At 42.1% G+C, this 27,541-nt stretch overlaps 1 protein-coding gene across 8 annotated transcripts in view; it reads right to left on the minus strand.

Moving 5' to 3' along the window:
* ELFN1 (extracellular leucine rich repeat and fibronectin type III domain containing 1) overlaps positions 1–27,541 on the minus strand; it is a 581,118-nt gene that overhangs the window by 141,045 nt on the left and 412,532 nt on the right. For 5 of the 8 annotated variants that reach the window (XM_056535650.1, XM_056535647.1, XM_056535649.1 and 2 more), the window contains one exon: positions 18,604–18,694. The exons of 1 other annotated variant lie outside the window; for it this stretch is intronic. The gene's annotated coding sequence lies outside the window, so the exon portion shown is untranslated. Of the gene's footprint in view, positions 1–10,564; positions 10,721–13,046; positions 13,457–18,603; positions 18,695–27,541 lie in introns of those variants that run through there. 2 more of the 8 variants (XR_008847152.1, XR_008847151.1) reach the window with 2 other exon arrangements.

Consider the following 27,541-nt stretch of genomic DNA (forward strand, 5'->3'; position numbering starts at 1 on the left):
GCATCTAAGGGGTTTCTGGGGATGTCTTCCCATTAACACCCCAGCCACACACTTTATGAAGGCACCAGGTCTGCCATGTAAGTGTGCCTATCCATTATGCTAATCAGAATAACAGGCCAGACTATGAGGTTGGGATATGAGGTCGGGATATGAGGTCAGGATATGAGGATGGGGTATGAGGACGGGATATGAGGTCAGGATATGAGAATAGGATATGAGGATGGAATATGAGGATGCGATATTAGGACAGGACATGAGGACGAGATATAACTTGGATGGGATATGAGGACGGCATATGAAGACGTGATATAAGGACAGGATATGAGGTTGGGATATAAGAACGAGATATAAGGACGGGATATGAGGTCAGGATATGAGAATAGGATATGAGGATGGAATATGAGTATGGGATATAACTTGGATGGGATATGAGGTCGGGATATGAAGACGGGATATAAGGACAGGATATGAGGTTGGGATATGAGGATGGGTTATAAGGACGGATATGAAGACATGATATGAGGAAGGGATATAAGGATGATATATGGGGATGGGATATAAGTTTGGGATAACAGGTTGGGATATGAGGACTGAATAAGAGGACGGGATATGAGGAGGGGATATTAGGACGGGATATAAGGAGAAAGAGATTTAAGGGATGGGATGGGGCTCACCAACATAAAATTAGGATTACTTTATTATTTCATGCAGGAAGATCACAGATGCATAAATGGCCATTACATCTATCTGTGTTATTCATATTTGGATTAGGGAGAACTTGGAGTGGAGTAGTTATGGGACCCTGCAAAGTGTGTAGCTGGGAGTGCACGGACTTAGTCCAGTTTATGTGTAATAGTGACGTAACGTCTTTTCTGCTCTTCACGAATGTTTCCATAGACCTATACTGCAGGTGGTAGGAAATGGAATGAAGCACCATATTACTTTACACAAAAGAAGCCAATTACTCTTATTTCACAATAATAATATATTCGCCCTTCTACATCCGCAATGCCTTGGCCTGCAAACACTGTTGAATTTGCAAGTGCATTGTCAGCTAAGAGCACAACGTCTATGCAGCAGAACCCACCGTGTTCAGCCAAGCAAGCTATCTATCAACTTTCACATCTTTAATGGCCGCCATAAAGCGATGGTAATGTTTGAACATCTTCTGCTGCTGCCTGTTACATTCCTCCATATACTATATGGTTATAGAAATATTTCCTAATAAATCTGCAAATTATTCCCTCTGTACCCATCAGACCTATATGATCGCTGAGGACAAATGCACGAAACCTGGTAGCTCAACATTTTGGCTAATAAAAATACAAATACATGGAGGCTGGTGGAGTTTCAGAGACCAAATGGTGCTATAAATAAGTTGCTAAAGATCTGCACATAAAGGGGTTGTCCAGGATTGGGATTATTATTCTGAACACAGCTCCACATCTGTATATGGGTTGTGTCTATTATTGTAGTGAATAAATGGGACTGAGCTGCAATACCGCAAACAACCTTTGTACATTTGTGGAGCTGTTTTAGGAAGAAATCAGCCATCTTTTTCTAATCCCGAAGAACCCCCGGCAGCTCTCCTGGCCTGTTTATTTTTATTCCCCATTAAATAATAATGCTGGAGCCTCTTAATTTTTTTACATTGCACCATTCCTCTGTTACTTCTGGAAAAGTATGAATAAATTGACAACTGGGCGTTACCATTCCCTTTTTCAACCAGTGAAGACTTTAGGTCAGTGTTTCCCAGTGTCTGGTCTAAACCTAGACTAGACAGTCTAAAGATGAGTCACATTTTCAAACAGCCGAAGCCACTGGTGAGCACTATCAGACTGTCTAGTCTAAGTTTACTAGGATCAAGACAGTTTTAATGTTTCTCTCCCAAAGTGTTTGTCTACCTATTCCTTATCCTGAGACGTAAATGTGGACAGCTCCCGATTTCCCACTGCTGCACGTGTGCTCGGACTGGCGGTTGGCGTCACCCGCCGGATACAGCATATAGAAAAGGAAAGTCCAGCACACGATGTACAATGCTTCTAGGGTTTATTAAGGCATAAAATAAAATACAAGGAGCGTATAGCCTACGCGTTTCCAACGCGTAGGCTATACGCTCCGTGTATTTGATTTTATGCCTTAATAATCCCTAAAAGCATTGTACATCATGTTCTGGACGTTCCTTTTCTATAGTCCTTATCCTGACTCCCACATTTTTATGTGATCAAGTGGAATGTTTATGTCATGAGGAGAATGGGAGAGATGACTGTCGGCTAAACAAATGTTTGTCCAACAGCTTTTGAAGGTGTATGATCACCTTTAGGTAAAAGTTAGCTGAACCAGCCAATTTTGGTGGGACCAGTTGACTATTTAATGTGTCCGGAGGACATCATGATTCTCGAGTTATAAGGAAGGATGGATTTCAAGGCCAGATCATTTTGTTCTCCTAAGAAATCAGCTGCCATCAGAGGGGTCTAGCTGCAGCTTTCTCTTCTTTCCCGATTGACAATACATGTATGCTTGGGCCAAGCTGAGTGTGCATGTGTATGGGGAATTGGGAAGAACAGCTGTCAGTCAAAAGCGCTGGGGCTTCATGGCAACTTTTTGTGACTGCGGTTTGCAAGAATGATCTCATCTACATGCATAGTGTAGCCCAAGTATTGATATAATATTCCAGTAAACCTGCTTCATTTTCGGCTCTATCCAACTGAATGCAATATTCTTTTCTTCTGAAGGAGTCAAGTGTTGAATATGAATCTTTCATAATCTGGCACCATGTTGAGCAGTAAAGTCTCTCATAGACAGCCCTAGCAAAAGTTTCACCTGTAAGTTCTACCTGTAGGCCCCCTAGACCATATACAAACCATCTTTCATAATGTGACACTATGTTGAGAAGTAAAGCCTCTCTACACAGCACTAAGAATAGTTCCACCTGTAGCCCCCTCCCAGACCATATATAAACCAGCCTCCCATAATGTGGCACCATGTTGAGCAGTAAAGTCTCTAGACAGCACAAGGAATAGTTATTCCTGTAGCCACCACCGCCCAGACCATATACAAACCACCTACAAATATTTTGCACCATGTTGGACAGTAAAGCCTCTCACAAGTAGAAGTTTCACCTGTAGGCCCCCAGACCACATACAAACCAGCCTGACATAATGTTTCTCCATGTTGAGCAGTTAAGCCTCTCATAGACATCACTAGCAGAAGTTCTACCTGTAGGCCCCCCCGGACCATATAAAACCACCTTCCATAATGTTACTCTGTGTTGAGCAGTAAAGCCTCTCATAGACAACACTAGTAGAAAGTTCACCCATAGTTTCCACCTGTAGGCCCACTAGACCATATACAAAACACCTTCCATAATCTGCCTCCATGTTGAGCAGTAAAGCCTTTCATAAACAGCTCTTGCAGAAGTTCCATTTGTAGGTTATACCTGTAGGCCCCTTAGACCACTTACTAACCAGCCTTCCAAAATGGCGCTCCATGTAGAGCAGTGAAGCATCCCATGGACAGATAATATAAAGAGGTAAGGGGAGGCACACAAACACATAGGACAAAACGCGCATTCACTAATGTGAATATGTACCTAGAGGCCGAAAGAAGCACGGAGTACCGTGTGAAAAGGCTGGCGTTGCCTCCGAGCGCTTCGTTGTCATCTATGGACGTTCCCCGGCCCTTTAGCCTCCAGGATTGAAGACACTAACTATGAGGTGAGTGCGCGTATTTGCTCCGTTGTTATACTCATCTCATAGACAGCACTAGCAGTACTTCCACCTTTAGACCCCCCAGACCCTATAAAACCAACTTCCATAATGTGGCTCCATGTTGAGCAGTAAAGCCATAGTAGTTTCACCCATAGTTTACACCTGTAGCCCCCAAGACCATAAACAAACCACCTTCCATATTGTGGTACAATTTTAAGCAGTAAAGCCTCTCAAAGACAACACTAGCAGAAGTCCCACCTGTAGACCCCAGACCATATACAAACATCCTGACATAAGGGAAGTAAGAAGGAGAGGAAGGAGGCACAGTTCACATAACAAATGATAACGGAGGCTCCAGGTGAATGCAACTCAACAGAAAATGGGATGGTAGTGGTGGTGCACGGATGAATAGAAATCAACAAGAATAACGAAAGTAAATCATAGAAGTGAATCCTGCATCGCAGGGTCAGTAGACCAGTAGAGGCTCATGGAAGAAAAGGGGGGGGGGGAGGAAGGAGTAGACAGGGACTCTGAGGCAACGACCGGTGGTTTTGTGCTAATTAAAATTTGGTCCTTCCATGAGCCTCTACTGACCCAGTGATGGACACGGTGAGTGCGGGGCTCACTTCTATGATTTACTGTCATCCTGACATAATGTTGCTCCATATTGAGCAGTAAAGCCTCTCATAGACATCACTAGCAGAAGTTCTACCTGTAGGCCCCCAGGCCATATACAAACCCCTCTCTTGTTGTGTTGCACATTGCGATTCTTATAAAATCCCCTCACAGACAAATAAGAACGTTTCTGTAAATACAGCTAAACGGAGCTGATATTATTACAGCTACGATTCCTTCCTGGAGGGATTTCGAGCAATTATGATACATGTTTGCATTATCCCAAATAGCGCGCGCGCCTTTAGTGTATATTAATCCCGCTAATGGTCGGACTCTGTTATTTTGGAATAAACGCTGAGTCAGCACTGTCGATGGTTCTATTCTCCAGCTACATCATCAGCATTCCGCTCCTCCGCCAACTGGATTTAAGTGGCTGTTCCGTAGATTTATGGTTTAACGCTTTTCCATCCATACACTGTACATATGCAATATCACTCGCCGAGGCTTGGTCTCTGCTGCTGCCCCGCAGAACCCCACCAGGAGATATGATTGAAGTCTCTAACAAATCTTAGCACCTTGATAAGCACGTCTGCCGATTGATCCTTCTCTCTCTGTAATCTGATCCTTCAGCGAAGAGCAGACCATCATTGTGTTTCATTTAGATCCTACATTAGATAGCAGTGTGTGTAGGAGTCTGATAAAGCGTTAGGGTCAACTTTCTGTAAGGGGTTTGTACTAAGCTGAGGAGACTGGCAGGCACACTGCCTAATAATATTTTTGGGGATTTTATAATGATCTCTAGACCCTTTGTATCTCATTAGATGAAGGTTTGTAGACACCGGTGAACAGATCTCCTCGTGCCTATTCACCGGGGAAGTTTAATCCTAACTAGGTTGGTTTAGATAATATTAGAGTATTTCCTATTGCAGCGGTCTCCAAACTGTGGACCTCCAGCTGTTGCAAAACTACAACTTCCAGCATGCCCGGCCAGCTGGAGGCTGTCCATGCATGCTGGAAGTTGTAGTTTTGCAATACACTGGTTGGGAAACACTAATCTAGTATAATAATGCCAACATACGAATAGGAGACCAGTATCAATAAGTAAAGACGATTCCTCTAGTTTAATAATAATGGCAACATTTTTAGATCAGAAAAAAAAAGCCGGACATATATTTAAAAAGAAGGCTTATAGCCATACACTTGTTCAGCCAATATTTGCTCTTTGTCCCAATATGAGTGATATTAGATTAGGGGTCGGATTGTACCTCTAAAAACAAAAAGATTAAGAATATTGAAATCCAAACCTTCCCCACCGTTCTCTTCCTTTAAGGGGTACTCCAGTGGAAAACTTTTTTTTTTTTTTTAATCAACTGGTGCTAGAAAGTTAAACAGATTTGTAAATTACTTCTATTAAAAAATCTTAATCCTTCCAGTACTTATTAGCTGCTGAATACTACAGAGGAAATTATTTTCTATTTGGAACACAGAGCTCTCTGCTGACATCACGAGCACAGTGCTCTCTGCTGACATCTCTGTCCATTTTAAGAACTGTCCAGAGTAGGAGAAAATCTCCATAGCAAACATATGCTGCTCTGGACAGTTCCTAAAATGGACAGAGATGTCAGCAGAGAGCTCTGTGGTCATGATGTCAGCAGAGAGCTCTGTGTTCCAAAAAGAAAAGAATTTCCTCTGTAGTATTCAGCAGCTAATAAGTGCTGAAAGGATTAACATTTATTTAATAGAAGTAATTTACAAATATGTTTAACTTTCTGGCACCAGTTGATAAAGAAAAAAAAAGTTTCCCACCAGAGTACCCCTTTAACATCTGCTGTCGGGGAAAAGTCATCAGGCCCCCCTATACAAGCTGGTCGGTCTTTTCCACCAGAATCGGCATGTGAATGGTAAGCTTAAATGGGCACTATCATTAACCCTTTAAAGTGTACCTGTCATCAACAAAAACTTTTTATATAATTGCCATTATATGTATATTTGTAATATACATTGGTTAAAAATGTTTATGTTTTTTGTTCCTGTAGCTATTGCATATGTGTCTCTGTGAAGAGTCCAAATACAGGAAGTGAGGGCGGGACAAGCAGGGCTCTGTGCACTGAGGTTCTATAACATGCTCCCAGCTCATACATAAGGATGATTGACAAGCCAGGAGTCTGCACAGATCCCTGCTTGTCCTGCCCTCACTTCCTGTTTTTGGACTCATCATAGAGACACACAGACTATAGCTGCAGGGACAGCATTTTTTCACCCAAAAATATACACAATTTTTAACCAATGTATATTACAAATATACTGTACATATAATGGTATTATCTACAGTGTTTTACTGCTTTTTGCACTGTAGTTTTTTCCTCCTCACCTTTTAAAAATCATAACCCTTTTAATTTTAAACCTATAGACCCATAGGATGGCTTTTTTTTTTGCGCCACCAATTGTAATTTGTCATGACATCAGTCATTTTACCATAAAATCTACGGCGTAACCAAAACAAAAATATTTGTGGGACAAAATTGAAAAAAAAATGCCAATTTTGTAACTTTTGGGGCTCCCGTTTCTATGCAGTGCACTTTATCTTTATTCTGTAGGTCCATACTAGTAAAATGATACACAACGTATATAGGTTTAGTTTTTTTTTACTTCTGGTGAAAATAATAACTGTATGCAAAAATGTGTATGTTTAAAAATCTCCTCTTCTGACCCCTATAACTGTTTTATTTTTTCCGCATACAGGGATGTATAAGGGCTCATTTTTTGTGCTGTGATCTGAAGTTTTTATCGGTACCATTTTTGTTTTGATGGGACTTTTTGATCACTTTTATGAAATTTTTATGGTATAAAAAGTGACCAAAAATACCATCACCACTGACCGTGCGGTTTAATTAATTATAGTTCGGACATTTACGCACACACATTTGTTATGTTTATGTTTATTTTGGGCCAGTGAACTGGGTGGATTATAAAATTTAGCAAGATCATGACAGGTACTGCTAGATCCCACAAAAAAGAAAAAGAAAAATGTACATCTAATTTTTATGCCTCTATCACCTATATTTATTATACAAAAATCCCTCTTTTCATTAGGTCGCAGTGTTAGAAATCCTCTCAGGAGAAGGGGGCGTGTCCATTCCTTGCGGTGGTGGGAGGTGATTCGTGTGTCTGCTCATGCAGCTTTATCCATCAGTCATCTCTTGTCCATGACTCATGGACAAGCCTGATGCTGCTGCAGTACTGGTTAGTGTTGCAGTAGGTATGGGGACCCCTAGAAATGGGATTTTCAGGAACCGATTTTTTTATTAAATATTCAACACAATCATATTATAAAAAGTTTTTTTTAATTTACATCAGTAACGACATATAAAAAGTTTTTGAATCTGAAAGTCCCCATTTAAAGTGTACCTGTCGCTTCAAAAAACTTTTAACATGTCAAAAGTGTTGATCGGTCGGGGTCTGAGTATTCAGACCTGACCAACTGTTAAAACGAGTAGGAAGAAAAGTGCGACTGATCGAGACAATCCCATAGCCTTACATTATAAGTTTGTCTCGCTTTTCACACTCTTCTCCCAGCTAGTGCTATCGGTCACGGTATGAACACTAAAACCCCGATCAATCCAGACTTTTTCACATGTCTCTACAACATGTCAAAACGTTTTTTTTTTAAATGACACTGCCCATTCAAGTCTAAGCAGTACCATAACTTCCATCTAGATGCAAAAAGAAGCTCTATATATCCAAATGTATCCATGGTTTTCATGGATCAAGTTCTTGGATGGACCAAGCATGCATAAAACTCTTGTTTGCAAACATTCCGATGAAGCTCTGTCTCCAGCTGAAACCAGTCGTGGCCAACAAATTACAGCCCTACATTTTTAATGATTGGCCGTATACATAAGATCATTTTTTGTGACAATACCTCTCCTTACACCATAAATATTCATGCTTGGCAAGCATGCATGCTCATTTCCATAGGGGAGAAGAGACCTGCGTACCCCTATGTTACTGCTTATCAGGAATGTTATTGGGCAGCATATACATTGGAAAGATCTTTCCAGTGGGTCATATTCAACGATCCCATCCCATCATTGTCTATTAGGAAAACAAAGTGTTGGGGATTTTTGATTATATTCAGGATATTGGATGAACCTGTTACCAAACCCAGGCATGGCGCAGTCCTCGCCCAATCCCCATGTTGGGCCTTATAATAAAAGAAGAAATAATAAACATAAAATAACTCATGTATGACACCTCCTTAGATGCCATTGCATAAAATCTCATAAAAAATATAGCTTATTCATCTTTTGCTTGCAAGTATAACCCCCTTTGGCTTATCAATCTAAGTGTCCTTTAATTCATGCATAAACATATATAGTCAATTACCGTAGCGGCCGGATTTCTCATTTACATTACAAATGTGGAGACGCTGACGTTAGTATAAAATGTACAAGCCACAGCATGTTCCTGCTAAGACATGTAAATTGTCTCTGCTGTGAAATTAGTTTCACAACGGAATTCATTAGAACACAGTGAACAATATGTACATATGCATATACTTCTATACATAGTATCAGTAGAGCTCTGCTCTAGTTATAGGTGAACTCCAAGGCATCAAAAGGTCTGGACGGTGGCCCGGTGGTCAGTAATGATGACCTGAAATAAGGTCTCCATATACATTACAAAAAAACTGTCTGATCCCACTGATTTCCACAGGACCGTTTGACTGTCTATTGGTTTTAGGGACATTCTGACTCTCCCCTAGCAGGCGATGGTTGGGGGAGAGAAGAATCGGCCATGTTGGATCGGCCATCTTGGAACACATGAACACTTGGCTGAACCAAACATTCATTTCTATGGAGAAACATAAATCTTTACCCAAGCTAAAACAAAATCAGCATAGAAATTTGCGCCTCACCATCTATCTAATGAAACCAAGATCCTGCAGACCAGTCCAGTTTGATGTCTTTCTACAAGGCCTTGTTATGATGCTTGACCCCAGTTCATGTCACAATGATACCCATCAATCCTTGAAGTCCTTTCAGTCTTTAAAATACTAAGAAGGACTGTGAATAATCTTCTTTTAAAAGGTTCCCCTGACCATAAGCTAATCACTGGGTGTCCATTGTTGGGAACCCTAGTGATCAACTATAATCTGTTAGGAACCCAGCATAAAGTGCTCAATTTACCTGCAGTGCCACCACTGGTGAGCTAAAGTATTACACAGTTTCCATTTCAATTAATGGATTCTTCATGTGATGTATGGACTTCCATGGGCCTCAACCAGATATACTCCTTCTATTAACGCCATACTGTCTTTGGCAATGGGTTTTCTAAATAGGACAACCAGTGTATGCTTAACCATTTTGTATGTGCATTTGAGGAAATCTGCACTGTGTCATCCAGAAAAACAATGTGATCTATCAGAAGAAAATGACACAAAAGGTAGAGGGTCCCAAGAATAACAAAATGTGAAACCAAAGGTTCAGCTACACATTCATCTTCCATAACCTTTCAACAATATTGATGCATAGGCCTGAGCATTCTGTATATTACATGGAGCTAGTGTTCTCCGACTTGCTGCTGAACTCTGAGATAATGTATGAAAGACATATAAAGTATAGGGTCATGACGGCCTTCACAAAGTGGATAAATGGACAACCCAGAGGGCCCTGACAAAATAAATTGGGCCCAAAAATTGAAAGTGGAACCATTGGGTCTGTCATAAAGAAACAGAAAAAATAAACCCAGCTGACTACTTCAGCAATTTAAAGGGGTATTCTAGGTAAACACATTTTTTTTTCCACCTCTGTCTGTCTCAGGAACTGTCCAGAGCAGGAGAGGTTTGGTATGGGGATTTGCTCCTTCTCTGGACAGTTCCTGAGACAGACAGAGGTGTTAGCAGAGAACACTGTTGTCAGACTGAAAAGAACAACTCAACTTCAACAGCTGATAAGTACTGGAAGATTTTTTTTAATAGAAGCAATTTACAAATCTGTTTAACCTTCTGGAGCCAGTTGATATGAAAAAAATAGTTTTTCACTGGAATACCCCTTTAATCCAATATTTTACTTGACTGTATCCCCCACCAGTTCTTTGTGGTCTGATATGTAGGCCAGCTAAGACAGATAAAAACTCCTGTAAGGGGTGAACAGGCAACAGAAGTCCATCTGGTCAAAAGAAGACAAGCCAGTACTAGGGTAGGAGCCCTATTTTTTATTAGGGCATAGGTCCTTCAAGTTAAAGCTCTGAGCTGGAGAATGAATCCATTGGAACATTGTTGGAGAACGTAGAAGCCAATACTTGAGTTGCTGATAGGAGCGTCTTGGCACATGGGAAGGTTGGGTGGGTGTCATCTGGCTCATAAGGATAACTGGGGATTAGCCTGGCACCCACTAAGCAGATGATATACATTTTAATATACAGTAAATTATTAATACAATGCCAACAACAATACAACATACCTACAGACTAATCCTCTTATATATTTTGATGGCTCCTTTCGTGATGCACACAGTACATAGATGGCTCTCGAACATACACGGCTATTCAAGGCTTAACCAATCAATTACCCGTCAAGCTACAGAATGAGAATTGCGTTGCCTCCATAAGTGATCTCCCACCAGTCATGTAAGTCATTTAGCATTGAGCACGCAGCCTTCCCGGACAGCGCTACTTGCTCCCACTCTTTCCTATATTATACAGCAAATCTCTCTACAAGCAATTGCTTGTATCATTTTCATTAACTGTAGTGTTGGAAACAATAATAGTGCAAACAAAAAAAAAAGCACTCATGGTAATAATGGCATTATTAAAACATTTCCCACTGTTAAAAATCTAAAATAAAAGAAAGCCTCCTCTGGTATTTTATGGTAATATAGAGCGCTATTAGATGCTGTTAATACATAATTGTTTTCTATGGAGAGTGGGGACAAAAATTGCGTTCGCTAACTGAAATAATTATCATTATAATAATAAGCATGAGTGTTTTCATGGAAGCCTAGATTTTTGTTAGGAGATATGAAGATCCGCTTAGCCGACTACATTCTTTAGATTGACCTGTGTATGTTTTACTCTGGATAGTTTAGTCCTTTGAAGCAATGAATATTTTCCTATTCATATGAAATATTTATTCATAGCCGAGTGCAGGGATGTGTTGAGCTCAACGCAGGCTATTATTCTCCGGTAATGAAATGATGTCAGAGCGCGCCCGTGGTCCCACTCTTGTAACACCCAACCAGGTGCACGCAATTAGCCAAACAATGCCCAACACGCGCCAACAGGACAGCATACAAAGACTATTACAATGCGCTGGATGTAAGTATAATCAGAACATAAATTCCTATAAGACGGGCTGTACGCCATTTGTCAGGACGCTGAAATGAAGAATAAATGAAGCAGATTTCAGACCAGGGTCAAAGGGATATATTATCTGCTACTATCGGCCTTTTTCGGAGCTGCCATTGACTACTCTAGTCATGTATCATAATGGGGGTCTTCATGAAGGTAACCACAATCTCAGAAGCTGATTTCAAGGGTATTTATCTGGGGGGGCCTGTAAAGGGAGCCTGACAGCAGATATGTACTTATGTACTTTATGAGGTGATCAGGGCATTCATTGTTAGCTTTTATTCAAGTGTATAGGCATCTTTAAAGGGAACTTGTCACCATTTTTTACCTTATAATACTGTTGGTAACAACGTTGTAAAATTATTTTTTTTATCAGTTCCCGATGAACTCCTTGGCATGCCCTTAAGTGATGAAAAGGTCATTTAAAATGCCCTGCACTGTATGGTATTCAGCCGCAAATAGTCATCGGGGTACGCGCCATCTTCGAGTAGTCTTGGCGCTCAGGTGTGATTGACACCCCGGGCAATGAGACATCACTGTTCTGCTTCTTCTGCTGACTGAAATCTTGGTCACTTCGTACACAGGACTAGCACTGCTTTTGGGCATGTGCAAGATTTCAGGAAGTAGAGTGATGACGTAAGGGCGGTGGCCAGGCTGTCAATCACACCTCAGTGGGAGTGATTACAGCCCGGAGCTCCGCAACTACATGAGGATGTAGAACGCCCCGATCACTACTTGTGGCTAATTACCATACAGTGCAGAACATTTTCAAATGTCCTTTTTTTTTTTTAGCCCTTTAGAGGAGGCTCAGGAGAACATTGGGACCTCATTTTACCCTTTATGATGTGTTGCCTAACAGTTATATAGGGAGTCTATCATAAATTTGGAGTCCTAAAATGCTGCTGACAGCCCCATAGAGAGAAGGGGAACTGTAGTGAAAGCATACAGTGGGTTACAGTCATGCAGGTTGCATGGCCAAGAGCAACTTGTTTTTCATTCAATCTGCCGCTATTGCAAGTGTCCAAGGGGTGGGCTCTTTGTGTTCTAAGGGCACTGTGCACTGAGCCCTTCCCTGGCTCCTCCTCTCAGCTCTAGGTGATGGCCCCAGCCATCTTCTGATTGGATACTAGAGCTTTCACTCTTAGAGAAGTTGTGGTATCCCTTCTCTGCCCCGTCTCAAAAGCTAGGAGAAAAGTCAAGCAGCAGTGGAGCCGAAGTCCCTGGAATGGGAGCTGCTGGGGACTGGGAGAGGTAAGTATCACTTGTTTTTTTTTATTTTTATTTTTTTACGGCAAAATATGCAAAAAAAGATAACACAGGAACACTCCTTAAATGATAGTTAATAGCTGTAATGACTATAACACGCAACAGTTCTAACTGTCAAATCATCCTGAGTACAAAGTATAAAGTCTAGATGTGTTTTCTTGATTCTTCTGTTGAAACTTTTTGCTTATATCCCCTGAAGGAACTCTTATTTCTGCCATTTAAGAACATTTCAGCCAAAAGGGGATCTTTCTTTCATCCTTCATTTTCTAAAACGTTGTTCCAAAGTGCAAAATTCATTAATTCTAAGAGTCTGTGCTTCCTAAGGACAATGCAAACCTACGGGATGACCAATGTCCAAGCACTGTACTGTGGTGGAATAAAAGCTCTTTTATCTGTCATCCATTCATGGATTAAATGAAGGAATGTGGCTGAATAATGAATGTATTTAATGATATCGCAATGAGTTGTATCAAATCAATGTTATGGTCCTCGGGCATTTCTCAAGCCAATAAGGTCTATTGTAAGAAGGAAAGGGAAGCATTAAATATTGATGGCCTTGGCTGGAAGAGTAATAAAGAAATCAGTTTCTTTTACTTAAAAGTTAGAATATGATCACCAATATGCATAAACAGTGAGCGCTATACTGACTGACTACAATGACTACAATACCATGCGACACACACACACACATATGTATATATATATATATATATATATATATATATATATATCTCAAAATTGATGGACAGCTCACAACAAAAATTGTACATTGTACGAGGTTAACTGGGTGCCCCTGTATCCTCAGGTGAAATGACAATGGAATGTAAAATAATAGAGTTCCCAGTCCTCAAATACCTCAGCCAAAAAGGTTGTACAATGGATGTTTGGAAAGATGCATAAATTGTATTATAAATAACTTTTACACATAAAATTTCTTACAGGGCCCGTGTGATATAACATAAAAAAACATAAAAATATGCTTGATAATAAATGGACAATCTATAAAAAGGGAAACCTGTAAGATACAAGAAAAATGTCCAGTGTGTATGGAAGGACACTTCTGAATATTTATATAATTGCAATAGTGATTGACCGCAATTCACATTCAATAGTGTGTACTAGCCCCTTCCTAGCTTTGAGGAAGGGGCTGGTACACACTTGTCCATGCTCCGAAACGCGTTGGCCCTACCTACCATGTCTGAACAAGGTGCTAAGGAAGTACTTTTTATTTAGGAACTTTACCTGGATTACTATCTGATCGCTATTAGATTGAAAATTCTGCCGCTCCTGCCGCCAAACTGTTCCAACTACCTCCCTCTGTGTACCCTGCCAGGTACTATTCCAGCTGCCTCCATCTGTGTACCCTGCCAGGTACTACTCCAGCTGCCTCCATCAGTGTACCCTGCCAGGTACTACTCCAGCTGCCTCCATCAGTGTACCCTGCCAGGTACTACTCCAGCTGCCTCCATCAGTGTACCCTGCCAGATACTATTCCAGCTGCCTCCATCAGTGTACCCTGCCAGATACTACTCCAGCTGCCTCCATCAGTGTACCCTGCCAGATACTATTCCAGCTGCCTCCATCAGTGTACCCTGCCAGATACTACTCCAGCTGCCTCCATCAGTGTACCCTGCCAGATACTATTCCAGCTGCCTCCATCAGTGTACCCTGCCAGGTACTACTCCAGCTGCCTCCATCAGTGTACCCTGCCAGATACTACTCCAGCTGCCTCCATCAGTGTACCCTGCCAGGTACTACTCCAGCTGCCTCCATCAGTGTACCCTGCCAGGTACTACTCCAGCTGCCTCCATCAGTGTACCCTGCCAGATACTATTCCAGCTGCCTCCATCAGTGTACCCTGCCAGATACTACTCCAGCTGCCTCCATCAGTGTACCCTGCCAGATACTATTCCAGCTGCCTCCATCAGTGTACCCTGCCAGATACTACTCCAGCTGCCTCCATCAGTGTACCCTGCCAGATACTATTCCAGCTGCCTCCATCAGTGTACCCTGCCAGGTACTACTCCAGCTGCCTCCATCAGTGTACCCTGCCAGATACTATTCCAGCTGCCTCCATCAGTGTACCCTGCCAGATACTACTCCAGCTGCCTCCATCTGTGTACCCTGCCAGGTACTATTCCAGCTGCCTCCATCAGTGTACCCTGCCAGGTACTACTCCAGCTGCCTCCATCAGTGTACCCTGCTAGGTACTACTCCAGCTGCCTCCATCAGTGTACCCTGCCAGGTACTACTCCAGCTGCCTCCATCAGTGTACCCTGCCAGGTACTACTCCAGCTGCCTCCATCAGTGTACCCTGCCAGATACTATTCCAGCTGCCTCCATCAGTGTACCCTGCCAGGTACTACTCCAGCTGCCTCCATCAGTGTACCCTGCCAGATACTATTCCAGCTGCCTCCATCAGTGTACCCTGCCAGCTACTACTCCAGCTGCCTCCATCTGTGTACCCTGCCAGATACTACTCCAGCTACCTCCATCAGTGTACCCTGCCAGATACTATTCCAGCTGCCTCCATCTGTGTACCCTGCCAGATACTACTCCAGCTGCCTCCATCAGTGTACCCTGCCAGATACTATTCCAGCTGCCTCCATCAGTGTACCCTGCCAGATACTACTCCAGCTGCCTCCATCAGTGTACCCTGCCAGATACTATTCCAGCTGCCTCCATCTGTGTACCCTGCCAGATACTACTCCAGCTGCCTCCATCAGTGTACCCTGCCAGATACTACTCCAGCTGCCTCCATCTGTGTACCCTGCCAGATACTACTCCAGCTGCCTCCATCAGTGTACCCTGCCAGATACTATTCCAGCTGCCTCCATCAGTGTACCCTGCCAGGTACTATTCCAGCTGCCTCCATCTGTGTACCCTGCCAGATACTATTCCAGCTGCCTCCATCAGTGTACCCTGCCAGATACTATTCCAGCTGCCTCCATCTGTGTACCCTGCCAGATACTACTCCAGCTGCCTCCATCAGTGTACCCTGCCAGGTACTACTCCAGCTGCCTCCATCAGTGTACCCTGCCAGGTACTACTCCAGCTGCCTCCATCTATGTACCCTGCCAGGTACTACTCCAGCTGCCTCCATCTGTGTACCCTGCCAGGTACTACTCCAGCTGCCTCTATCTGTGTACCCTGCCAGGTATTACTCCAGCTGCCTCCATCTGTGTACCCTGCCAGATACTATTCCAGCTGCCTCCATCAGTGTACCCTGCCAGATACTACTCCAGCTGCCTCCATCAGTGTACCCTGCCAGATACTATTCCAGCTGCCTCCATCTGTGTACCCTGCCAGATACTACTCCAGCTGCCTCCATCAGTGTACCCTGCCAGATACTACTCCAGCTGCCTCCATCTGTGTACCCTGCCAGATACTACTCCAGCTGCCTCCATCAGTGTACCCTGCCAGATACTATTCCAGCTGCCTCCATCAGTGTACCCTGCCAGGTACTATTCCAGCTGCCTCCATCTGTGTACCCTGCCAGATACTATTCCAGCTGCCTCCATCAGTGTACCCTGCCAGATACTATTCCAGCTGCCTCCATCTGTGTACCCTGCCAGATACTACTCCAGCTGCCTCCATCAGTGTACCCTGCCAGGTACTACTCCAGCTGCCTCCATCAGTGTACCCTGCCAGGTACTACTCCAGCTGCCTCCATCTATGTACCCTGCCAGGTACTACTCCAGCTGCCTCTATCTGTGTACCCTGCCAGGTATTACTCCAGCTGCCTCCATCTGTGTACCCTGCAAGGTACTATTCCAGCTGCCTCCATCTGTGTACCCTGCCAGGTACTATTCCAGCTGCCTCCATCTGTGTACCCTGCCAGGTACTACTCCAGCTGCCTCCATCTGTGTACCCTGCCAGATACTATTCCAGCTGCCTCCATCTGTGTACCCTGCCAGGTACTACTCCAGCTGCCTCCATCTGTGTACCCTGCCAGGTACTATTCCAGCTGCCTCCATCTGTGTACCCTGCCAGGTACTACTCCCGCTGCCTCCATCTGTGTACCCTGTCAGGTACTATTTCATATACCACCGCATACCACTGTGTGTACCTCCATCGGTGTACCCTGCCAGGTACTACTTTGCATACCACCGTGTGTCTCCAGCGCTTCAAAATGACCAGAGCTCTGCGGCTGCCGGCCGCAGCAGAAACAGCTGACTGAGTGACGTCAGACGCCGCTTTCATTCACCATCTACACGCGCTGGGTCTGGAGCACCTTGGCTGTATACTGTTCCGGCAGAGTCGCAATATTATTTACTGTATATCGGCAACTTTTACATGCATCAGCTGAGCCTTTACAGAGTGGTGGACGGCGATTATTCAAGGAGCGGCGAGCGGTACATAGTACCATCAGTTATTCAGATACCGCATTATTGAATATGAACTGATATTGAATGTGAATTGCGGTCAATCACTATTCCAGTTATATATATATATTCAGAAGTGTCATTTTTCTTGTATCTTACAGGTTTCCCTATTTATAGATTGTCCATTTATTATCAAGTATATATATTTTATGTTATATCACATGGGCCCTGTGGGAAATTGTGTGTAAAAGTTATAATAAAATGTATTCATCTTTCCAAACATCCATTGTACAACCTTTTTGGCTGAGGTATTTGAGGACTGGGAACTCTATTATTTTACATATATATATATATATATATATATATATATATATATATATATATATACATATACACACACACGTATATCAATGTATGTGGGTATATATGTATGTTTTAGCATAACTTCTGAGTGACTAGAGATATGTTGATTAAACACAATACACATGTTACTTATATATCAAATACTAATATAATATAGTGTTTAGGGATGTCCCAATACCGCCATTCTCCACAGCCGGAGAGTAAAACAGCAGAGCCTGGACAGTTAAATCATATTTTATCATGACAGTGGTCGGACTGCAGTTCAAAACTCCCGGGCAATCTCCTCAGTCCTAGAGTAAAGTGACCAGGAGATGTACTAGAAGTCCCATGCAAGTTTATGGGGTTTTCATTACATCTCCTGATTACTCTCTGGCTGTGGAGATTGCTTGAAAGTTTTAAACAAACTGTTGCCAGACCAATGTCACAGGAAAGTATGATTTAACTGTCCAGCAGGCAGGTGCAGAAAATAATAAGTGTAAGGGAAGGGAGAGTGGATGGGGCGGTTGGGAAAGAGCAGATTTATTGTGGGCTGAAAGAAGAGTGAGGGACCAGGGAGAACGCACGGCAGCACTGCAGCAGTGGGGAGTGCAGGTAGGATGAGAAGCCTATCACTGCTGGGGTTTCAAGAGACTGAGAAAGCTGAGTGGCACGCACTAAGCATGTCACCCACATTTTCCCGTCACCTTAAGAGCGTTCCTTTTCCACAAAGTTTAGGTAGGAAAACTGGTTAACACTGGGTACTCGGCTAGTATCCAATAAATTGGGAAAATAGCTGTTAACTCCATCACTGTGCAGAACAGAGGCCGTCTTCTCTTTGGTTTTCCAGTACTATAGGAATTTGTAGCTTTTGGAAGTATAAAGAAAAAAAAGCATGAAAAAATCCTACAGATACAGAAGGTTTCAAATGAACGATCAGGTTTCCAATAGGCACCAGCTATAACCTGTCAAACGTTTTAATGAAATGATGCTCTTACCTTAAAATGAAAAAGGACATTTTTTCTTGAAGTCTTCTCAATATGATTTGTGGCCAACAGGAGATGCTCCATTGGTGAAATGCAGTGCCACCTGGTACAATAAAAAGATCATGTGATTAAGATGGCACCAGTCAGGGATTGAATGGAAATATAAGAAATTGCATTATGGGCTCAATGGGGACCAAGTAGGAAACAGTTTAGTTTGTTTGTAATCCTGTAATAGGTTTTGGGAAACTGGGGCGTGGGTCACTTTTACATTTATCTGTAATATATAGTTTAGGATTAACTGTAGAACTTACTGTCTTTGTAATTTTCTTAGTATACAGAGGGGTTATATTTCATTCCTTTTTCTTAATATATATATATATATATATATATATATATATATATATAAATATATATATATATATATATTTTTTTTTGGGAGAATTGGAAATAGTTATTTGTCAGATACCCCCGTTTCCTTTTATCTAAAAAGAAGGTTTGTACTGCCTGTGGAGGAATTGGGTGGGGGGGGGGGGGGGGGGGGGAGAATACATTAAATAATGATTCATTGTATGTTCACCTTTTTATGATTATGTATAAAATAAATTAATAAAAAAAAAAAAAAGGAAAAAAAAAAGTCCTTATATTACCACAGGTTGGGATTGTCCTTTCGGTTGGGGTCACCCTATTAAGGAGGTGGGCAGCCTTAATGGCAGGGATAGACTGCAGGGGGCCTGATGTAGGATGGGCACTTATCAGTTGTCCATTCATTCTTTGTATGGGAGAAGGATTAGTTTTGTGGATGTGACATTGTACATTTATATTTGGAAATTAAAAAAAGTTACATTTTAATAAATAAAGAAAAAAAAGTAGGAAACAGGTCAACAATTACACATAAACCAACACTGCATATTAAGAAAAAGAATACATTAGACCCCCTTACTATTTGGGAAAAATTATACTAAACTCTCATGAGAGACCGTAGAAATTTAAAGTGATTGGGTGCATCATTGTGGAATAGTCTGGATCAGTATTTCTTGAGTGGGTTATGATCTCATGTACCTTCATCAGGGCCTCCCACTGTGCTACCTATTTTTAAAAAAATGTTTTACGTAACTGACTTTGGCCCACCCCAGCCCAAGCTGGCTGTGCAGCATAACCACGCTGCTGATGGTTTTGATGTGACCGCTTTTTATCACCATGCCTGGTATCAGTGGGAGATAGAAGAGGAGGGGGAATCTTGTAGCGTGCCATCTCTGTGTGCCTGTAGTGGAGGAGAGTTTCATGTCAGGGGAAAGGGGGGAAGCCGTAGAGCTAGAGGAATGAGGAGGACAGCCAGTCTCCTGCCTAGACCTATAAAGTAACTGTAATGAGTCGATCTGGTTCTGGCAGAAGGGTTAAGTTCTCTGGGGTTTGGCTGAGGCATCTTGTGTTGTTGTGACGATGCCTAGGCCTATTAGGGGGCTTGGATATTGAACCACTCGCATCTGGTGTCAGTGTCCACGGACTTCTCGGGTGACTATATATCCCCAGTCAGTCTGTGATTGAGTTGCCTGTGTTCAGTCTTTCTGCACTAGCTTCTGCATTACTTCTTACTAGATCTTTTCTGTGTACTTTTGACTCCTGGCTTTGCTACCCAACTATCCCTTCATCTTTCACCTTTTACTGTGAGTTCTCTTGGTTTTGATTCTGTTTGTCTGACTACTGATGATGATACATGTATCAACATTTCTTTGGGGTCGCAACTTAAAAGGAGTACTGTAGTGGAATAGGGGATAAGTTATAGATCACAGGGGTTCCGACCACTGGGACCCCCTGTGATCTCCTGAAGTGTCCACGGAAGTCCACAGGAAGGGGCCGTTCCATCCCTGCATGACACGGCGGCCAACACGCCCCTATCCCATAGAGATACCTGGAAAGGTCTGCCGCGGCACTCTGCTGGGAACAGCACAGCGCTTCCTGAGGACTGCCGCAACCCCGTACAGGAGATCAAGGGGGAGTCCCAGTGTCCGGAACCCCCACAATTTATAACTTATCCCCTATCCTTTGAATAGGGGATAAGTTGTATTCCACTACAGTATTCCTTTATTGACCAAGGACAAATGTGGGTCCTGAGGTTACACAGGTTGAGAACCTCTGGTCTAGATGGCCATCCTCACTCTACAAGTGCAGACTTTTTTGGCAGGAGCATAGTTAGGGGTGGGTTGGCAGGACATATCAGCCCAGTGCTGAGAGCAAGGGGACACAAAAAAAAACCAAGCCTAGATGATATTTATGGAACATAATTATTAAACATTTTTTAAGATTTTCAATCTAAGAAATTTTTTTTTTTAGGTGGAACATCGAGAAACAATGTCAAGTGAACATTAGTTATAAATTATCCAAATGCAGATATAGAAAGAAAAAATGACACAAAGTTTACATTGTCCTAGAGAAGACATTTTAATCCATTTACTCTAGATTGTTCTATGAGTGCAGCAATAATAAGGCTGAAGCAATTTAGATAGATCCAATCAAGCCAAAAATATCCAAAACATACATGTGTTCTATCAATATTCCATTGCTACAGTAGTGCAAATTATCATGGTTTGGGCAGTCTGTCTAAATGTCCTTCATTGTTATGTATACTCTTTGTCATAGCTAAGCCTTCCTTTTGAAGAACCAAGTTCTGTATCTAAACTCCCTGATAGGGGTCCCTTTATGCGAGGAGATAGATGGCACATACAGGCACTGATCTAGTATGTACAGCAGTACTTCCCAACCAGTGTGCCTCCAGCTGTCCAGGTATTCTAGGGGTTGTAGTTTTGGTGGCACATTGCTTGGAAAACACTATGTTAAGGAAAAATGTTATTTAACGATAGAATGTGCCTCCAGCTGTTGCATAACTATGACTCCCAGCATGCCCGGACAGCCAAGGTGACTGCCTCAGATACAACCCTTGCTAGCTTTCCAAAAAAGAAAAAGTTAAATAGGCTTTATTTTGTTTCTGTTTATTATTTTGTACCTTGTTCCTCCCCTGCCTTTACTCTGAACAAGGACCGCCGCCCAGTTGAGGATCCGTCACTTAGGGCAGATACTCAAGTAGACAGAGAAAGGGACTGTTGGAGAGCTCATGGCTGCACTTATTCCTGCCCTATAACATATATATATATATATATATATATATATATGTCATGTATTGCATTCCTTTACTTTTTTTTTATCCTGGCTTGCTGTCAGTGAATGACATTTTTTTTATTTTTTTTATATAGTTTACATCCAGAGGCTGCAAATTAATCTCAGATAAGACCCTGGCTAGCTTTCCGAAAATAAATAGTTAAATAGGCTCCTTTTTTTTTAATTTTTTTTTTTTAGTGCTTTTTAAATTAAAAAAAAAATTGCACACATCAATTATTGGAAAACATCAGTTAAAAATGGAAATTTAGCTACAATGTTATTTCTGGCTAGAAACAAAAGAGTGAATTTCATGGAAGCCCGAATCCATCTATTTTAATTTGTGTTCTTATTGCCAGCGAGAAATGTTTTTTTCGGTTTCCCGGTAGACTCTACAGCCCTCGGGTGCTCTATACTCAAAGTTATTGGCCAAAAAAAACTTCAGGACTTCACGGGCTGCTTCCATGAACTTTTTCCAAAAAAAAAACAGGGATCCCACCGGCAGGGTGAAAGCATATTACTGCGGCAGGGGAGGATATCACACCTCATGTTATACCGAGAAAGAAAATTTCATTTCAGCCAAGTCCCAGAGCTGGGAGGGTACGGCGAGAACATTAATTATTTTCTAGAACACACTTTCCAAGGGAAACCTATTGCTCCGTACCATCCACTCCACATTAGTCTGGGCGCCAATAAAGCTGTTGATGATTCAGACTACAGAGAGGTAGAAGGAGATCCTATATTAAAGGCTTTTAATGTGCATGTGCCCTGCAGGCTGTGATAAGCATACTGTATTTCATCTATCCGTAATTATAAATTGTGTTCTTATAATTACTGACACAGTCAGTGAACAGAGAAGGAGCAGAGATTGCATTCATCCCTTTCACTTTCCAGAACACGAGTAATTAAAGCTGAGATCAGCAGTCAGAGACATTGGCACCAACGTCAAACTCCAGGCGATATTAGAAAAAAAAGAGATCAGCGAGGTGCGGGTAGAGCCATCTCCACCATTGGTTTCTGGCAGCCGTCGCAAATCTGTTGTTTGCATTACAACAATGGCGAGGACTTTCCTCAGGGCTCATAGAAACATAGAATGTGTCGCAGATAAGAACCATTTGGCCCATCTAGTCTGCCCAATAATCCGAATCCTATGAATAGTCCCTGGACCTATCTTATAGGAAGGATAGCCTTATGCCTATCTCTATCTTATATGAAGAATAGCCTTATGCCTATCCCTATCTTATAGGAAGGATAGCCTTATGCCTATCCCTATCTTATAGGAAGGATAGCCTTATGCCTATCCCTATCTTATAGGAAGGATAGCCTTATGCCTATCTCTATCTTATAGGAAGGGTAGCCTTATGCCTATCCCTATCTTATAGGAAGGATATCCTTATGCCTATCCCTATCTTATAGGAAGGATATCCTTATGCCTATCCCTAACTTATAGGAAGGATAGCCTTATGCCTTTCCCTATCTTATAGGAAGGATAGCCTTATACCTATCTCTATCTAATATGAAGGATAGCCTTATACCTATCTCTATCTTATAGGAAGGATAGCCTTATGCCTATCCCTATCTTATAGGAAGGATAGCCTTATGCTTATCCCATTCATGTTTAACCTCCTTCACTGTATTTGCAGTGACCACTTCTGCAGGAAGGTTATTCCATGCATCCACTACTCTCTCAGTAAAGTAATACTTCCTCATATTACTGCAGAAACCTTTCCCCTTTAAAACTATGTCCTCTTATGGTAGTTTTTCTCCTATATAAATCTCCACTCATCCTTTACCGTGTTGATTCCCTTTATGTATTTAAAAGTCTCTATCATATCCCCTCTGTCTCTTCTTTCTTCTATACATGTTAAGGTCCTTTAACCTTTCCTGGTAAGTTTTATCCTGCAATCCATGCACTAGTTTAGTATCTTCTCTGAACTCTCTCTAGAATATCTATATCCTTCTGGAGATACGGCCTCCAGTATCCAGTCTCATACCTTCCTATTTGTTATATAATAATGCTTGTATGGATAAAGCAGTTCTTCCATTAGCTTGTATGTGCCAGATCATCTCTACCATGTATATCAGGCCACTCGTTCTCCAGATATTGTGTATGCCAACCACTCCTTACATATTACCCCTATGTGCTGGACCCCAGCTCTGCTCTTCACATCATCTCCAGCTCTCTTTCATGTCATATTAATCCTTCCCTAATGTGATACATCCTGCTGGTTCCAAGTACTCTTAGGCTGGGTTTACATATGTCCGGCATCCGACATAGGTGAACTCAGCCTAAATATCAATTCAAATGATGCGCAACCGATGACATCAGTTGTCATCAGTTGTGTAGCATCAGGCGTCCATTGTTTCTGGAGGCTGGACAGGGGGAACGCAGCAAGTGTCCAACCATCCGGCATCAAAATTGATACTCTGGATGATTGTGAACTGTCCCATTGAAATTAATGGGATCAGTTGTAGCATAGTTTCCCTTCGGTGCACGCTGGAGGGAAACTATGCTGGACACCTGATATATGTGAACCCTGCCTTACTATAGCAGACTACTGCTTACCCAGCTCTCTTATGTGCCGGACTACTACTTACCTTGCTCTCCTTCAATTCAGACCACTGCTTACCTAGATCTACTACATGCCAGGACTCTGCTCGCCAGCTCTTCTATGTGCCAAACTACTTCTTACTTTATACACTAGTGAGACCAGTGTGTGGAGGGTAATTATTAATTTATTTTACTCATAGACCAACTGATAGGTGGTCCAAAAACACCCTTTATTTCCCACACCACTTAAAAATATGTATGCTTTATTATTTGACTCACACACCAGGTTATTTTAAAAGCACAGGAATTGCCATAGAGTATCATACAGTATATATATATATATATATATATATATATATATATATATATATATATATTATCATTAGACTCTCTCAGACTAGCTGGCCTGGTATAGGTATAACTGTATTCTGTTTTGCAATGATTAGCGTCTGCAGTACGCTAGGACATGCCTGGCTATCCTGATTATTAAAAACTGAAAGTTCAGGTCGCCCTTGACAGTTTCGCCATGTCCGTGGCTTTATCAAGAGGTCTGGGACCTATGGCTATTCCTGTGCTTTTAAAATCACCTGGTGTGTGAGTCAAATAATAAAGCATACATATTTTTAAGTGGTGTGGGAAATAAAGGGTGTTTTTGGACCACCTATCAGTTGGTCTATGAGTAAAATAAACTACTTCTTACTAGCTCACCATTGTGCTATACCATTGCTTATCTAGTTCTATGTACCAAATGACTGCTAACCTAGCTTTCCTATATACCAAACTACTGCTTACCCAGCTTTCCTATATACCAAACTACTGCTTACCCAGCTTTCCTACATACCAAACTACTGCTTACCCAGCTTTCCTATATACCAAACTACTGCTTACCCAGCTTTCCTACAGTATATACTAGACTACTGCTTACCCAGCCTTCCTACAGTATATACCAGACTACTGCTTACCCAGCCTTCCTACAGTATATACCAGACTACTGCTTACCCAGCCTTCCTACAGTATATACTAGACTACTGCTTACCCAGCCTTCTTATATACCAGACTACTGCTTACCCCCCAGTCTTCTAATATAACAGACTACTGCTTACCCAGCCTTCCTACAGTAAATACCAGACTACAGCTTACCCAGCCTTCTTATATACCAGACTACTGCTTACCCAGCCTTCTTATATACCAGACTACTGCTTACCCAGTCTTTCTATATACCAGACTACAGCTTAGGCTGCATTCACACTATGATTTAAAGATACAGGAACCGGACCTGGCCCATATGTCATTCATTTCAATGAGCCGACCGGAGTCATATATTGCCTCCAGACCTAAAACCACAGCATACCACGGTTTTAGGTCCCATCAGAAAACCAGATACGGGGCAAAAATGAGCCGACTGGAGTAACGGCTCATTGAAATGAATGAGATATGGGCCACTTCCCCCATGTGCCAAACTACTGCTAGTTCCACAGTGCACTACACATGCCAGGTTACGCACACATACAGTAAGCCATGTTATCCCTAATATTCAATGTCAACAAAGTCCACTATCTAAGGGGGCGTCAGTAAAGCGTTATTTAAAAAAAACAAAAAAAAAAAAACGACAAGTCCTTTAGTTACAAAAACATGTAAATGTCATTCTTGTTCATGGCCTGTGCTTGGAATGATAGTTTTTAGATCAAAATACCAATATGAATTTCTTATTTCAGCAAGTATTCCAATATACGACAGAACATCATACTGTTAACCCTTTCCAGAAGAACCACCCTTTCACATCCAGACATCATATAGATCAGCCATGTTCTTGGAGACGACCACTTCTTTTCTTAGATGTATTTTCCTATGTTCTTGACTGGACAACTCTGCTAAAAAACCATTTAACTGGATTTTGGGTGGTAGTCTCAAGGAGGTTACACCATTGAGAAGTGCTGCCAATGATAAAAGTCCCTGTATATATACATGGAAAAATATGTGGAAATAATTTACAACTTCACAAATGGACTCTTAAAGGGGTACGTCACGACTCAGCCTCTGTCACGCCCCCTCCCATAGACTTGCATTGAGGGGACGGGACGTGACATCACACAGGGGCGGAGTTATGATGTCACGAACTTCCATTCCCGTGGTCGGGACCCAGACCCTCCATCGCTTCCGGACAAGAAACAGGTGGGTGCCGCATGCTATATTGCGGGGGTCCCCAGTGGCGGGACCCCCGCGATCAGACATCTTATCCCCTATCCTTTGGATAGAGGATAAGATGTCTAGGGGTGGAGTACCCCTTTAAACCATTGGCTCATATCCCACAGATTTTGCCACATATATGCACTCCATCCATGTCTTCTAAAGAGCTTTAAAGGGGTACTCCGGTAAAAACCTTTTTTCTTTTAAATCAACTGGTCCCAGAAACTTAAACAGATTTGTAAATTACTTCTATTAAAAAAATCTTAATCCTTCCTGTACTTATTAGCTGCTGAATACTACAGAGGAAATACTTTTATTTTTGAACACTGTGCTCTCTTGCTGACATTATTATAATAATATTAACTTTTTATTTATATAGCGCTCACACCTATTTGTAGATGTTGTCCTTAGTGGGATTTGAACCCACAACTGTGCTGCCCTAACCATATATTTGCTAAAATGGACAGAGATGTCAGCAGAGAGCACTGTGGTCATGATGTCATCAGAATCTCCTCTGTAGTATTCAGCAGCTAATAAGTACAGGAAGGATTAAGATTTTTTAATAGAAGTAATTTACAAATCTGTTTAACTTTATGGCACCAGTTGATTTAAAAGAAAAAAGGTTTTCCCCGGAGTACCCCTTTAATATGTCATGTGGAAACAACACAGGGCATTTCCTGATAGCGGGAGAAGCTGTCATATAAGCTTTGTGCAGACACGTCCTTGTTGTTCATCAGCCTTTTCAGGTATATTCTAAGCACTAAGCACTAGAGATGAGCGAACTTACAGTAAATTCGATTCGTCACAAACTTCTCGGCTCGGCAGTTGATGTCTTTTCCTGCGTAAATTAGTTCAGCTTTCAGGTGCTCCGCTGGGCTGGAAAAGGAGGATACAGTCCTAGGAAAGAGTCTCCTAGGACTGTATCCACCTTTTCCAGCCCACCGGAGCACTGGAAAGCTGAACTAATTTATGCAGGAAAAGTCATCAACTGCCGAGCCGAGAAGTTCGTGACGAATCGAATTTACTGTAAGTTCGCTCATCTCTACTAAGCACCATGTTTTA

Source organism: Hyla sarda, chromosome 8 (assembly GCF_029499605.1).
Source record: "Hyla sarda isolate aHylSar1 chromosome 8, aHylSar1.hap1, whole genome shotgun sequence".
Classification (NCBI taxonomy): domain Eukaryota; kingdom Metazoa; phylum Chordata; class Amphibia; order Anura; family Hylidae; genus Hyla; species Hyla sarda.